This window comes from Oryctolagus cuniculus, chromosome 12, assembly GCF_051225735.1.
Source record: "Oryctolagus cuniculus isolate XC-2025 breed Fujian yellow rabbit chromosome 12, ASM5122573v1, whole genome shotgun sequence".
In the NCBI taxonomy this organism is placed as follows: domain Eukaryota; kingdom Metazoa; phylum Chordata; class Mammalia; order Lagomorpha; family Leporidae; genus Oryctolagus; species Oryctolagus cuniculus.
In genome coordinates this window covers 97059518-97074854 of record NC_142878.1, presented here as the reverse complement: position 1 = coordinate 97074854, position 15337 = coordinate 97059518, and positions in this window count along the sequence as shown.

Below are 15337 nucleotides of genomic sequence, written 5' to 3'. Positions count from 1 at the left end.
CAAACTGACACCGAGTCACCTTTTTCCGTGTCCACCAGGGGCCAGCACTCTCAGCACAGCCCTGCAGATCTTGTCCCGAGCCCCCAGGGGCTGTCAGCTCCTGGGCTGTTTGGCTCAGCTCTCCAGAGCCCAGGAATGACAAGGAACTAACGGCCCTCTTTGAATGAGCACAGGTGACACCGCTGTCCTTCTGGTCACCGGGGTATTTTAGCCGGGGCCCTTCAGACTCAGGTCCAGAGGCGAGGCCTGGGCGTTCTGAGATAAGCTGTAGGTGAGTGGGGAGCAAGCAGGGGCAGCTGCAAGCTTGGCTTCAGCCAGAGCCCGGCAGCAACACTGGAGGGTGGCTCGGGGCTCCGGGCAGTCCTCACACAAGGCCAGGGAGCTGACCTCCCACCCAGGCCCCCCACTCCCCCAGCCCCCAGTGCTACCGCAGTCTGTGTCCCACACAGCAGCTCCGGCCACAGAGGAGGGAGGGCTGAGGCCGTGTGAGCTGTTGCTGTGGGGTGAACACTTCTCTAGCTCTCAAGCTTGGGGCCTGCACTGCAGACTCTGGGCTCGCCAGTCCCCACACTCTTGTGTACTGACTTCTTAAATCCCAATCTCTCTCACACACACACCTGCACACACACACACGCCTGTGCACACACATGCACACACCTGTGCACACACTTGCACACACATCTGCACACACACCTGCACTCATCTGCACATACACACACCTGCACACACACCTGCACTCACCTGCCCATACACACACACCTGCGCACACACACATCTGCACACACATGCATCTGCACACACCTGCACACACACCTGCACACACACCTGCACACACACATGCACACACACATGCACACACACATGTACTCACCTGCACACGCACACCTGCACACACACCTGCACACTCACCTGCACACACACATCTGCACATACACCTGCACACACATCTGCACACACACCTGCACACACACATGCACACACACATGTACTCACCTGCACACGCACACCTGCACACACACCTGCACACTCACCTGCACACACACATCTGCACACACACCTGCACACACATCTGCACACACACCTGCACATACACATGCACACACCTGCACACACACCTGCACACACACCTGCACGCACACATCTGCACACATGCACACACCTGCACACACACCTGCACACACACAGGCATCTGTATATGCACATGTCTATACAAGCGTACTACAAAATTTTCAGGGAAGAACAGAATCATATTAGTCTATTTTGGCTCAAAATTTTCCAATCTATGCATATGATTCAAAATTCAAAAACTCACAGACATGAGTACTATGAAAAGTAGTGCATGCACTTCAAAATAAGCATCTCTTTTTCAAGTTTATTTATTTTGTACTTGAAGGGCAGAGAGGAGAGAGAGAGAGAGAGGGAGAGGGAGAGCGGGAGGGAGGGAGGGAGGGAGATCTATGTTGCGCGGGTGGCAGTGCCTCCTTCCTCCTTGTGGCTGAGTAGTGCTCTGCCATGTGGACGTCCCCAGTTTTTCATCCCATCCGCCATCCGTGGGCACTGGGCTGTTCCCACTTACTGGCTATTGTGAGCGGTTAGGCTCTGCCATGCCCACACGGCGACTGCTGTGAGTACCAGAACTTGATTTGAGACCCGGCAGGCAGTTAGAGGCAGACCTCAAAGGCAGATGCGGGTTCTCTATTCCCACACTCCTGCACATCCCTAGATGTCTCAGAATCAGATGCAAGCAAGAGACCAAGACGTGGGGGTGGGCAGTGGGCCAAGCGCCGCTGTTTCTAAGGTGATTTTAACAATGAGTCAGAACAGAAATTTGCTGCGGCATCAAACCCTGCCCAGATGTTCAGATGAGCCAGATGCCAGACCAACAAAGCCACCTGCCAGTGAGGATTCGAGGAACCCAGGGGGCATTGGACCCTGTTCTGTCCTGCCCACGTGCATGCACACACACAGGGACACACACAGGTGCACACACTGATACACACAGCATGCCACAGTTAACCGTGCATTCTGAACACTTGGGGCTGGATCTCGGAGGATCACAGGACACTTTTCAGGCCTGAGGGCGTCTTAGCTCCTCCGGTGGGTACATGCCAGCTGCAGAGAGATGTGCATGGGCATGGGGTGGGGCAGAGGAAGCAGCATTTCCAACTCCCAGCCTCTGCACTGCCTGGTCCCACAACCGTCTTTTCAAGAAGTGCGAGCAGCCCCAGGGGCTCCTGCAGGTTGCAGGCTTTGAATAAAGGCTCTGGGTCTTGCTGTATGTCGGCTGTTATGCAAAATTAATTATCTGGGTCATTTGAATGTTTTCCCCAAAACAGAATATAATCTTATTACAGTCTACTCCGTACCAGAGTAGAGCTCGTGCCAGATTCCATTTAGGAAATTGAAGGTAATTTAGAGTTGTATGATTTGCAAAAAAAAAAAAAAAAAAAAAGAAGGAGAAGAAGCCTCTTTCTCTGCTAAATGCTAATTTGGTCTCCATAATGCAGGAGGTGCGCTCATTTGGTTGGGGGACTGCTGTAAGTGGGTAGGCACATGGCGCAGCAAAAGGGGGCTTCTGAGGAGTGCACAGGCAGCAGGGGACAGAAGGCCAGTGGGCATCCAGGGGTCGGACACCCCAGTGAGAGAGTCCACAGCAGACATAGCCCTTGGAGCTCAAAGCTGGCCATGAGCATCGGAGAGGAGGCAAAGCCCTGGGATAGCAGGAGGAGAGACCATGGTCCATGGGCTGCCCGGTCTGAGCCCACAGGGTGCGCGTCCATGCACTTGGTCTCAATGACACAGCCCAACAGAGCCAGGGGAGGCACCAGGCCACAGAATCCCATGTCCCAGTACTGGAGGCTGGAAGCCTGAGCCCAGGGGACCAGTCACCTGGTGGTCCCTCCAAAGACCGCTCCTCCATGTGTCTCCGCACTCATCTCCTCTGATATCCCCCCAATTCAGGGGCATTGGGGCTCAACCTTGTTTCACCCAAAATTGCCTCCTTGGTGACCCCAGCCCCTAAAAGCGTCCAGTCTGAGGCTCAGAGAGCGAGACCCCAGAGTGTGAGCTTGGGGTCCCAGTGCGGTAGCAGCCACCGTGCCACCAGCCAACCGCCCCGCGTCACACCTGCCCCCATCTGCCCAGCTCTGCCCGGCCTCCCTGTCCCCACCCCACCCCTTTAGGGACCTTTCTGCACATAGCGGACAGACTGAGTGACTGCCTAACATGTCTACTTGGCCACGTCATCCCCCCAGGGCCCTGGTGGTTTCCCACTGGGATCTGAGCAGGTGCAAATGCCCCAGCAGGCACCAGAGCAGCCCTGCCCAGCTCCCGGCTCGGACAGGTCAGCTCACTCAGGCCCTGGCCCTCAACCTGCCCAGGTCTTTCTCTTCAGCCGCAGGGGGTTCCTGGACCCTTCCTTCTGCTGGGAGATGCTCTCTGGCTCCCTCCCCTATTGTCTTGCCAACTCCGTCCCTACTGAAGTATCACTTCCTCAGGAAAGCCCTCCAGGATTCTCCCTCCTGCTCCAACAATGCAGGTACCCAACAGATGCTTGAGGGGCCAGCGCTGTGGTGCAGTTGGCTAAGCCTCTGCCTGTGGTACTGGCATCCCATATGGGCGAAGGTCCGTGTCCCAGATGCTCCCCTTCTGACCCAGCCATGGCCTGGGAAAGCAGTAGAAGATGGCTCCACTGTTTGGGTCCGTGTACCCACATGGGAGACCTGGAAAAAGCTCCAGGCTCCTGGCTTCAGACTGGCTCAGCTCTGGCCATTGAAGCCATTTGGGGAGTGAGCCAGTGGATGGAGGACCAGAAGAGCGCACCTGTGCCCCACAATGCCGGGGTCCCCCCTGGGCTGTGACCTGCCCCTCACTTCTCTCCTGCCAGACACAGCCAATTGGGAGACCCTGAAACAGAAGCTGAGGGGTGCTCCCAGCATCCGTGAGAGTCCCCAGCAAACTTCTGGTCTCTTTCCCTTGGGTCATCATCGTACGAAAGCCCACCGCCCCGGCCACACTGGGTGACAGGATGACGCCCCACAGAACGACCGCACACCACGCAGTCTCTGGCAAGTACAATCGTTAGTGAGACGAGAGTACAACAAGCTAATAAATGATTTCACGGAAGATCGAAGCTCACTCCCCATGAAGTGAGAATGCCAGGGGGAGGACCCCACCCTTAGAGCTGCCGCCAGGGGTCACAGGGAGATGGATCGAAGGCTGCGGGGGATGGAAGTAGAGAAGAGGCAGCCTGGAGGGTCAGACCTTGCCGTGCCCTGGGAGACAACCACGTCCTGAGCTCTGACACCTGTCCCCATGCCCCTCTAGGGCAAAGGGGGCATTGACGTTGTCGTTAAGGGGCTCCTGCCATCACACACACCCTCCAGAGAGGGAGGCAGCTTTGGCCACAGAATGGAGGCCATGGGAAGGCAGGGGCAGAGCCTGGAGAGGAGCGGCCGCAACCAAGCAACACCAAGAAGTAAGAAGTCAACGGTTATGGTCCCTTTCTCTAACCCTGACTCTGACCCTCGCCACTGCCTAACTTGCCGAGGTGCACCACCAGGGAGCCCAGCCCTGGCGAGGGAGCTAGCAAGAGACACAGACCCCCACAGCCACCAGTGAAGGAGGTTCCTGAGGGTGCTCCCCTTCCTGCCTCGTGTGTGAGCCATGCCACGCAGGAGCCAGCAGCCAGAGCGAGCTCTCAGAGGGTGGCAGCTGCAGAGCCAAGCCCCTGGCGAGCTGGCACGTGCAGAAGCGAGCCATGCGGGAGCAGCAGGTTGGAGACCGGGATGCTCCACTTGCCATCCAGCTCCCTGCTCCTGGCCTGGCTCACTCACTCTCTCTCTCTCTCTCTCTCTCTCTCTCTCCTCTCTCTCTCTCCCTCTGCAACTCTGCCTTTCAAACCAATCAAATACACTGAGTGACCCTCGGCTTGCGAGCCTCTGCCTGCACCCCCATTTTTCCTTCCTGGCTGTCTCTGTGCACCCTTGGCATTGGGTTTGCCACCCCCGCCAAGGCCAGCATGATTTCATTTCAAGATCCTTAAATGGTTCTATCTGCAGAGACCCTACTTCCAAGTAAGGATCCTGTTTAGCCCCCTCTAACCCAGTTTCACAAACCAGGACCCTGAGGTGGTCGGGAGGGGGTGGCGTCAGCCTTGATCCACAGGCTGGGCAGCTGGGCGTAGCTGGAGAGAGGAGCTCAGGGCGGGCCGGGTGCAACCAAGCTACCCAGCGCTTCCCCAGGCGAATGTTCTCAAAGGACCTGACGTTCCAGGCTACAGACTCTCAGAACACACAACACGCATCTCTCTCGTCTTTACCACGGAGTGGGTTTTCCCTGGGAGATGAGAAGGAGGGGCCAGGCTGGCCAGGGGAAGCAGTGTGGCCCGTGCCTTGGCCATCCTGGCACAGCAACAGCCCCCGCTCACCCACTGCCTGCTTGCCCTCCCTTTAACCTGTTCCTAGCATCTTTTCTGTTTTCCCTGGTTGATTTCTGAAAACAAACCAGAACAAACCAGCCAACAAAACAAATCCAGCTTGAGCCCCGTAACCCCACAGCTAACACGCCGAGTCATCCCTCGCGTTCTGTGGCCGCTCACGGGATTCTGAGGGGGTCTCGGGAGCCATGCGTGTGTCTGCTCCGGTGGATGTGTTTACGCAGACCTTGAAGGTGCAGACCGAGTCTGTCGTCTGATCCCCTCTGCCGGCCTCCTCTCAAGATGGAAAATCCTAAAGGACTGTGGGGGCGGGGGCTTCTGCTTTGCTGGTGGCCTGCTTTTGGAAGCAGAAAATGAAACACGGGGCAGAGAGCTCTGAACTCCAAGCCATGTGGGGAGGAAAGGGGGGTGGCCGGGGCCCTCAGAAAGAATGGCTGCCCCTAACAGGTGACCTCTCCGAGCAGGGAGCACAGGCTCACCTCCCTCCTTCCATTGCAGCCACGGGACAAGGCGGGAACAGGGTGCGAGGCAGATCTGACACCAGCTGCCCCTGGGGGGATTGAAGTCCCCCACTGGGCTGGCCCCACTGCTGGCTGACACCAGCCCCAGGCTCCGGGGCTCCCAACCAACTGGCTATAAATCTGGGGTTCCCACTGCTCCTCGGGGTCAGCCGCCACGGACAGCTCCCGGAGCTCAGGGAAGGCCCTGCTCTCTGCCGTGGTTTGTTGTGCACGATGCAAATCAGGTCCAGCCCACAGAAGAGACAGCACAAGGGGTGATATGGGGGGGTGGGGGGTGCAGGGAGGACCCCCCACTGCCTACCAGCCAGGCCCTGCTGAGCTCTGAGCGGTGCTGTTGCCATGCAGGCCACAGGAATGAACTTGGGCTGCAGCCCACCCACTTGCCCACCCAAAAGTTAGGCTGCTGTCACCTGACCCAGTCTTGGCACTGGGGAGCAGTGTCATGGCGCAGCAGGCTAAGCCACTACCTGTGATGGCGGCAGCCCATATGAGCGCTCCTTCAAGCCCTGGCTGCTCCACTTTTGATCCAGCTCCCTGCTAACGTGCCTGAGAAAGCAGCGGGAGATGGCCCAAGTGCTTGTGTCCCTGCTACCCACGTGGGAGACCCGGTTTTTGAATCCTGGCTCCTGGCTCTGGCTTGGCCTGGGCCATTTAGGAAGTGAACCAGTGGATGGGAGATCTCTCTCTCTCTCTCTCCCTCTCTCTCCAGAACTCTCTCTGTCAAATAAATATATATTTTTTTAAGTCTCAATGCTCTAATCACATGTGGGTCTCTCTGGAGCGGCTGGCCAGATTGGGCATGGTTTGAGGGGGATGCTGTGAATTTGGAAGACCACACCACGGCCTGGGAAGTTTAAGGGTCTAGGAGCCTCCTCCCCACCCCCGGTTACAAACACACGGTGTGGAATGCAGTGTCCCCTCTCAGTCCCTGGGCCAGTTTTCCAGCTTCTAAAAGGAAGGTGTCCTTGCTTGCCAGGGACAGGGAGCTGACACCTGAGGGCCTGGGGAGCTGCTGGGGTGTGGCCAGGACAGTGGCAGCTCAAAGACATCCATGAGTGTTTCATTTTTTTTTCAAAGATTTGTTTATTTACTTAAAAGGCAGAGTGGGAAAGAGAGGGAGAGAAGGAGAGATTTTCCATCTGCAGGTTCACTCCCCAAATGCCCACAACAGCCAGGGCTGGGCCTGGCCAAAACCAAGAGCCAGGAGCCAGGAACTCCATCCAGGTCCCCCGCATGAGTGGCAGGGGCCGCAAGTGCTTGGGCCACCACCTGCTGCTTTCCCAGGTGCCTTAGCGGGAAACAAGTGTGGAGTAGCTGGGGCTGTGCTGCAGCACCTGGCCCTCGTGAGCAACAATTTCTGAGGCTGCAGCTCCCTCTTCTACACATGCTCGCCTTCCAGGTGGGCGCCAGTTCCTGCTGGAACGAGGAGGCCATGCAGCAGGCCTCCAGGAAGGAGCCGGAAGGGGAGAAGCCGGCCCTGGACTCGGCTGGCGGATTGCAGGTGGGTGACCGGGTGACCCTGCGCCCACTCCTCCACAGCTGGGTGCCTTGTGGTGCTGGACCTGGGGCGTGCAGTGGGACAGCGGGGGCAGTTCAGACTGCCAGAGGCCCTGGTTAGCGTCCGTTTCCTGGCCTGGGGACTCGGCCTCCCTGGGGAGGAGCCTTGGCCTCTTAGGAGCACCCTGGGAACACTTGCAGGCACCCAAGGAGCCGCTACACAGCGGGCGGGGGCTTCGAAACGCTTGTGCAGACAGGAATCACAGGCGAGTTTAGTTCCGCGCTCCGAAAGCGTTGGAAATGCCAGCCTGCGCGGGGTCTTCACAAACTGTGCGATGCCGACCATGAAAAACTAGGCATGGATTTCGAATGTTTCTGCGCCAAGATAAACTTATCTTTTAATCCCATTTTCCACGAATGTTTTGAAGCCCCTTCCTTGCTTGCTCATCAGTAAAATCCCACGGGGGTGGGGGTGGGGGGTGGAGCAAGTCCATGCTGGGAGAAGCGATTCACGGCACGAGTCTGTAGTGGGGGGAGAGCCAAAGGAGCTCATTCCGAAGCCGGCCCTCCGAGCATGAATCTCATCACTCATTCACTCAGCAGTGCCCCGTGTCAGGGCTGCCTCCCCTTCGCTCCCCCCACCAGCGTTTCCTGGGAGCACCTCCTGGGAGATGCTCACCCAGGGGCCTCGGTCAACAGCAGGTGTGCGACTGTGCAACCACGCCCTTGGGTGGGTGGGGTTCGGAAGGCTTCCTGGAAGAGACTGAATTGAGACTGGATTCAAATGCACAGCCAGGTGAGGAAGAGGGGTCAGACCTGGCGGTGGACAAAGTCACCCAGACGGGGTGGGCAGGAAGGAGGAAAGAGCGCCCCCTGGTGCTGGGCTGAGGCATTAGGGGAGAGAATCAGTGGATGCCAGCTCTCCCTCCTCTCCCCCTCCTCCTCCCGTCCCCCTCCCTCCATCCTCTCTCTCTACCTTTCAAATAATTTTTAAATAAATTCTCCAAGTCAGCACTATTATATTGCGTTGCATGTGAAAAGTTATTTCAGCAACATCTCTTTATTTTAAATACGTGCGACTCTGTAGCCACTTTGGCACGCTGTCCTTGGTTGAGAATTGTGAGACCCTTGGAAAAGGAAGATGGTCATGGCCTCCACTGACCGCGGCCTCCACTGACCGCAAAGACAGCCCCTGGCAGATCTCTCCCTTGTCTTTTACTGAGGTGCTTCAAGGTTCATGGAATGCAGAATGAAAAGATAAGTTAATTTTGGTGCAAAAAGAATTTAAAATCCAAGTATCTTTTGCTGCTAATATGCATTTTATTAAGATTTATTTTATCCACTTGAAAGGCAGAGGAAGAGACAGGGAGATCTCCCATTGCTGGTTCAGTCCCCAAATGGCTTCAACAGCCAGTGCCAGGAGACAGGAGCTTAGCCAGGTCTCCCATGCGGGCACAGGGGCCCGACACTTGGGCCATCTTCTGCTGCTTCCCCAGGCACATTAGCAGAGAGCTGGGTTGGGAGTGGAGCAGCCAGGAATCAAACCAGTGCCCACATGGGATACCACAGCACCATTCCCATCATGTGCATTTTTCTAGAAACTTTTGAAGACCCCTGGTATGCATGAACTTTAAAATTTTTTGCAGCCAAATAAACTGATCTTTTCATTCCATTTCCCGCAGTTTTTAAATTATCTGGCTGCTTTGGGGATGGGGGGAGCCAGATGCAGACTCTGAAAGATTTGTGGGTAGGTCATTTATGGGGGTCCCCAAACTCCTGCGAGAAGTGGGAGGGTATGGGGCGGGAGAAGGGAGGCTACCAGAGCCCCTGGCTTGCTGGGAACCTCCTAGACACACAGCAGAGCGCCCCCTGCTGGAAGGTGAGAAATTGCAGCATTTATCCTCCAACAGCTCCAAGAAATCTTCCAGGAAGGTGGTGGTGAGGTGGGCCCTTCCCTCTCAGAGGGGTGAGCCCCAGGGGCCGTGGGTGGGTCCCCTACCCTTGACGGCTTCTTCAGGAGCCAGTGCTTCCTTACTGGAAATAAGTCTCCATCTCTATCTCCCCTAGAAATGGTCCCAGACCCTTGTCCCCCCTGCCCACCTCACCAGCCACGTCTGTGATTGACAAGCTCAAGAATGGGAGCCCAAGGGAGGGCGGGAGTGACACAAACAGGACGTCCCTCCCATTCCGTCCTGAGGTGTGCAGGGAGAGGTGGAGAAGAAGAGGGGGGCAGGTGGGGCCGGCACCGCTGTGCCCACGTCACAGAAGAGAAGCTGAAAGGCACATAGCAGGTGTGACCAGCAGAACCAAGAGCCCCGGGCCACACCAGCCTCACAGGCATTTGCTGCCCCCAGGTTGGGGCGGGGATTCCCAGCTTTAGCTGCAGCCAGGACTGCTGTCCTCCAGGCACAGGCTCCAGGGCCAGCTGAGAGCTGTGCAAAGGGTCCCCAGACTGTCCCAGTGTGGCTCAGCAGGCCTTCAGGGAGGCAGGCAGGTGTGGGACCCATGCACGGCAGAGAGAGAGATTTGCATCCATTTTAGGGGGCAGAGGTGCCCCAAGGATGGACAGTGAGTGCAGGGATAAAGGGGTAGAGTGTAGAGAATCTAAAAGCAGCTGTAAAATTTAACTGAAATGATAAAGCAGCTAGAAGTCGATCCATTTCTGTCACCAGCAGGCACCAGCCATCGCAGGCAAAGCCAGTGGCCGGCGACTCGTCCCTGAAGGGTCCTGGCCCGGTCGGGGCTCCGGGCACCTGCTGGGGTTGCTGCTGGGCTTGTGGAGTGCAGATATGAGCCAGAGCTGCAGTTTCTATGGAGCGAACTTGAGTGAGCACTGTGTTCCACGTGGGAGTTAATCCAGAGAGCTGCCAGCTCTGTGTCTGCCCCCCCACACACATAGGACTCTATTCCCAGCCTCTCTGAGGGAGGTCAGGAAAGAAAAGGAAATGAAGGACCCCAGGGGGCTGGGATCCAGGAGACCTTGGGGAGCTCGGAGCCTGGCAAAGCTGAAGGATGGGCGGGGTTTCGTGGGGCTGGGGGATGTGGGCTCCATTTGCAAACACCAGTCAGGGGCTCCAGGGGCAGGGGCCGCCAGGAGGAGGAAGGGCTGAACCAGAGCCACGGGCAAGGACCGGGCGGCCCCCACCCTCAGGGATGCGGCGCTGACGCCGTTCATGGTTTCCAGTCCCGTGGTGCCCTTTCTGGTGGTCCTGCAGCCTTGGCATCCACCGAGACAAAAGCCGCAGGGAGAGCAATGCTGTGTGTGTGAGTGCGTGTGGCTGTGTAAGTGTGAGTGGTGCGAGGCTGTGTGAGTGTGAGTATGTGTGAGTGTTGTGAGACTGAGTGTGTGTGTGCGCACGTGTGGCTGTGTGTTGTAAGACTCTATGAGTGTGTGTGTGACTGTGAGTGTTGTGAAGCTGTGAGTGTGTGTGTGTGTCTGTGTGTGAGTGTTGTGAGGCTGTGAGTGTGTGTGTGTGTGGCTATGTGTGTTATGAGACTGTGTGAGTGTTGTGAGACTGTGTGTGTGGCTGTGTAAGTGTGGACTTTGTGAGACTGTGTGGTTGTTGTGAGACTGTGTGTGAGTTTGTGTAAGTGTATGACACTGTTTCAGTGAAGTGTGTGATTGTGTGACTGTCAGTGTGAGTGTTGTGAGACTGTGTATCACTGTATGAGACTGTGTGTGAGTGTGTGAATGGAGTGTGTGACTGTGAACATGTGTATGTGTGAATGTGTGTGTGTCTATGTGTTGTGAGACTGTGTGACTGCGTATGTATGTGTCAGATTGTGTGTGTGAGTGTTGTGAGACTGTGTGTGTGACTGTTTCAGTGAAGTGTGATTGTGTGTGACTGTGTGTGTGAGACTGAGTGTGTGTGATTGTGTATGTGAGTATGTGAATGTGCATATGAGTAGATTACATGTGTGAGTGTGTATATGTGAATGTGTGTGTGAGACTGTATGTGTGATTGTGTGTTACTGTGAGTGGAGTGTGTGTGTGAATGTGTGTATGTGTGATTGTGTGTGAGAGTATGTGAATGTGTATGTTTATGTGTGGCTGTGTTTGTGAATGTGTATATAAGTGAGATGAGACTGTGTGAGGGTGAGTGTGTGTGTGTGACTATGTGTGATTGTGTATGTGAGTATGTGAATGTGCATATGAGTATGTGTGTGAGTGTGTATATGTGAATGTGTGTGTGTGAGAGTGTGTCTGGCCAGCTGGCTGTTGGGGTTTGGATTTGGTTTGGTTTCTCTCTGTGGGCCTCTGCTGTTGGCAGTGCTGGGGACAGGGGTCTCTGACTGTGCCGGGGAGGGGGGCTCACCCTCACAATGCCAAGCAGGGGCATTCCCACGGCTCGGGTGCGTCCAGTTGCTTTCTCTAAGAGCAGCCAGCAGGCATGGTGACCACAAACAGGGCTGATGGCTTCTGTCTTTAAGCAAGTGGACCAACAGCAAGTCCTGGGCTGCCTGTCTGATCCACACAGAGGGGAACAGACTGGCACAACCCGCAGCACCTGGAGGTCTCGGGTAGCCCAGGGCATTTAAGGCTATTCTGTTAGGTGCTGCTAACGCAGTCCCCAGAGACAAACACAGTGTCCGTTTTGTGTCGGCCACTCGTGCCCAGTCCTGGTCATTACAGTGGTCAGTCCCTGCATATCAGGAGCCATGGGCCCAGACACCACAGGGTGACGTGGCAGCCATGGGTCTGTCACTGAGAAGAGACGAGGTGTCAGGTTCCGGGAACTGTCCTCTGTCCACTTCCTTGGAAGCGGAGAACGGCCGGAGCTCAGCAGTCTGCAGGGAGCTGGGTGATGCTGCATTTCCTACATCTGCCTCGTGCGAAGGATGGCGGCTCTGGACACCTCCGTGGCATGAGATGGCCGGGGCTGAGACCAACAGGCTGCTGTTAGGGGGGCTGTGTTTCATGCAGAAAGAAAGCTGGGTGCTGGTTCCACAGGAGGTGCCTGTCACTGTATCTCACAGCCCAGGCAATCAGAAGCTGTCAGATGGATGCTGCGTGCATGCAGATATGACTCTTCTCCTCCCTCTCCCTGGCTTAAGCTGTGCCTTTTGCAAGAATTTTTCAAAAGATTTATTTATTAATTTGAAAGGCAGAGAGAGAGAGAGAGAGATGGTTCACTTCCCAGATGGCCACAACAACCAGAGCTGGGATGATCCAAAGCCAGGAGCCAGGAGCCATGAGCCGGGTCTCCCACACGGGTGCAGTGGCCCAAGGACTTGGGCCATCCTCTACTGCTTTCCCAGGTCATAGCAGAGAGCTGGATCAGAAGTGGAACAGCTGGGACTCAAACCGGTGCCCATGTAGGATGCTGGCACTGCAAGTGGCAGCTTTACCCACTACGCCACAGTGCCCGCCCCTCTGCAAGAATTTTAAAACACATCAAAGTCAAGGGTCATTGAAGCTGTGTGGCTCCAGGCAAGTCAGTGTAGGGTGACACAGACATCGTGCCTTTCTGGAATCTTCTCTGTGAGGGGAGTGGGCGCGAAGGTGTGTGAAATGAAGAGGCATGCACTTGCTTGCAAGGTCAGGGAGCAACAATGGCATTGAAAAGAATGCAGAACACAATGAAAGGTGTAGGATGCTCTGTTCAGCCGTGATGCTATTGGGGGGGAGGGGCTGTGGCAGGCACCAGGGCAGTGAGGTGCAGCATCCAGGAAGGAAGCAGTCTATTCATTCCCAGATCAATAGTTTGTGGAATGCCTCCTTCTGCCCCAGACGAGTGGCTGACGCCCTGATAAGGAAAGATTTTCTTGGCGCCGTGTGACATTGCTGTCTGGAGCTGGTGGGCGGGAGGGAGGCCCTGGCAAGGGCGCTCCTGGGCTCCCACACTCATTGCAACTTGCTCTGCACACACAGGTAAATGGCTCCAAACAGCACCGTGGCCGAGGCTGGGCTTGGGACCTGCCCGAGCGGCTGTATGTCATGTCCGTGTGTCATACACAGACATGTGAGGGTGTCCAGGTGAGGGTGTTTGAAATTCTCGGGATACACAGCTTCACCAGCTTTTTGGAGACCCCTTGTATGCACAGATTTCAATTTTGTTGGCATGAAAATAAACTTACCTTTTAATTCCACTTTCCGCAAACGTTTTGAAGTCCCGTCGAGTAGATACATTTTTTTTTTTTTTTTGTCCAGGAGAGAGGATTGAAAGGCTGGGACCATCACCAGACCAGCTGAGACAATGCAGGGGGCGATGGTGGGAAAACGGGGTGCTGCAAGGGGACCTGAGCATTCAGGAGGTGCACCCCAATCCTCCGATGATCTCCGCTCAGGGAAGATGTCCCCACATACCTCATCCCTCTTGTGGGCAGCTCACACCCCCACTCCCAAGGGGTGGGGCCAAGGAAAGGAACACGCTGCGTGCATGCATCATGGGTGCAGCTCTTGTTCCCAGCTGCCCCCGAGGAGATGTGGTCCACACGTGTTCGATGCAGATGGAGAGGGGCCAGTCAAGGGCCGGCTGTGCCTGTCTGGCTGGCCGTGGGAAATCTGAGCACGACATGGCTCCCTGCAGAGAGGGGTGGCAGGGCTTTCCCACCTGCTCTGGACCTGGGTGACAGCTACTGTGGCACTCCAGGCCCTCGGCAAGGGCTGCAGGTGGGCCTCGGGGCTGGATAAGAACACAGCGGAGACTCAGCCATGCCTAGACAGCAGACTGTGGGTCCCGCAGGAGCTGCCTGGCAGCCGTGAACACCAGTACAGGGTGGGAGTCGCGGCACAGACAGAGCCACAGAACCCTGGTCTTCCTCTCAGCCCCCAGCCCAGCCCTGTGGGCTCTGCTTCTCCTGTGCCCTCAGATGCCAACCCCGTGGGAAGGCAGAGGGAGAGGCAGCTGTGGCAAAGACAGAGCCCTGCCTGCAAAAACGTAAATTACTGGGTTGCACGGAGGAGGACCCAGAGGAGCAACAGATCAATTCCAGATAAAATAGAGGCTTTCCATAAACACACATTTGGCTGAGAGCGACCTGTGACCGCGCTCACATCCAGAGAATGAGAAGCGGAGCATGGGGAGAGCAGGGAATGAAATGACCGGCTCCCTGTCCAGGTTTTATGGCTCCGTGACACACGCACACGTATGCGTGCACATATCCACATGCTTCTTACAGAAATGATTGCTTTCTTACAGAGTCATGGGTGTGGACAGAGGGCCTTGATGAGGAGACACGCCCATTGTCCCCGCCACTCCCTGCTTCTTGGATCCAGGTGACAACTCAGCCCCACGCAGATCCATGACTGGTCCTTCCAGTTCTTCCCGTGGCTTGGGCCTTCATGTGCCAGCGAGGGTCCTCGGAGAGAGTGTGGGTGGGGTCTGGCTTTTGCAGAGGCCTTCTGTGTGGCTATTTTATCGTGGCCCTTGTGCTCCTCCTCCTGGGTTTATTTCAGTCTTCCTGAGGTGCTGTGCCGGCCTCTTTCCTGGGTTTATTTTATTTGCTTTCTTAAAAAAAAAAATAAAAAGATTGACCTTTTATTTATTTGAGAGGCAGAGCGACAGAAAGAGAGATTGCATCTGTTGGTTCACTCCCTAATTGGCCACAGCAGCCCAGGCTGGGCCACACTGAAGCCAGGAGCAGGAACTCCATCTCCATCTCCCACGCGGGTGCAGGGGCCCAGGCACGTGGGCCGTCCTCCACTGCTTTCCCAGGCCACAGCAGGGGGCTGGACTGGAAGTGGAGCAGCCGGGACTCAGAGTGCTGCTGTGACGTGGGGTGCTGCCGTCACAGGCGGCGGCGTACCCCTGGAACGTGCTCTTTAGGGGTGCCTGGGAGGGGCTCTCCGGAGCTGCCTCGTGGCTGGGAATGTACCTGTTTAGCTTCCGCACTCGAGGGACCAGCTGGCCGGGCGTGAGCTGTGCGGTCACAGTAGCCT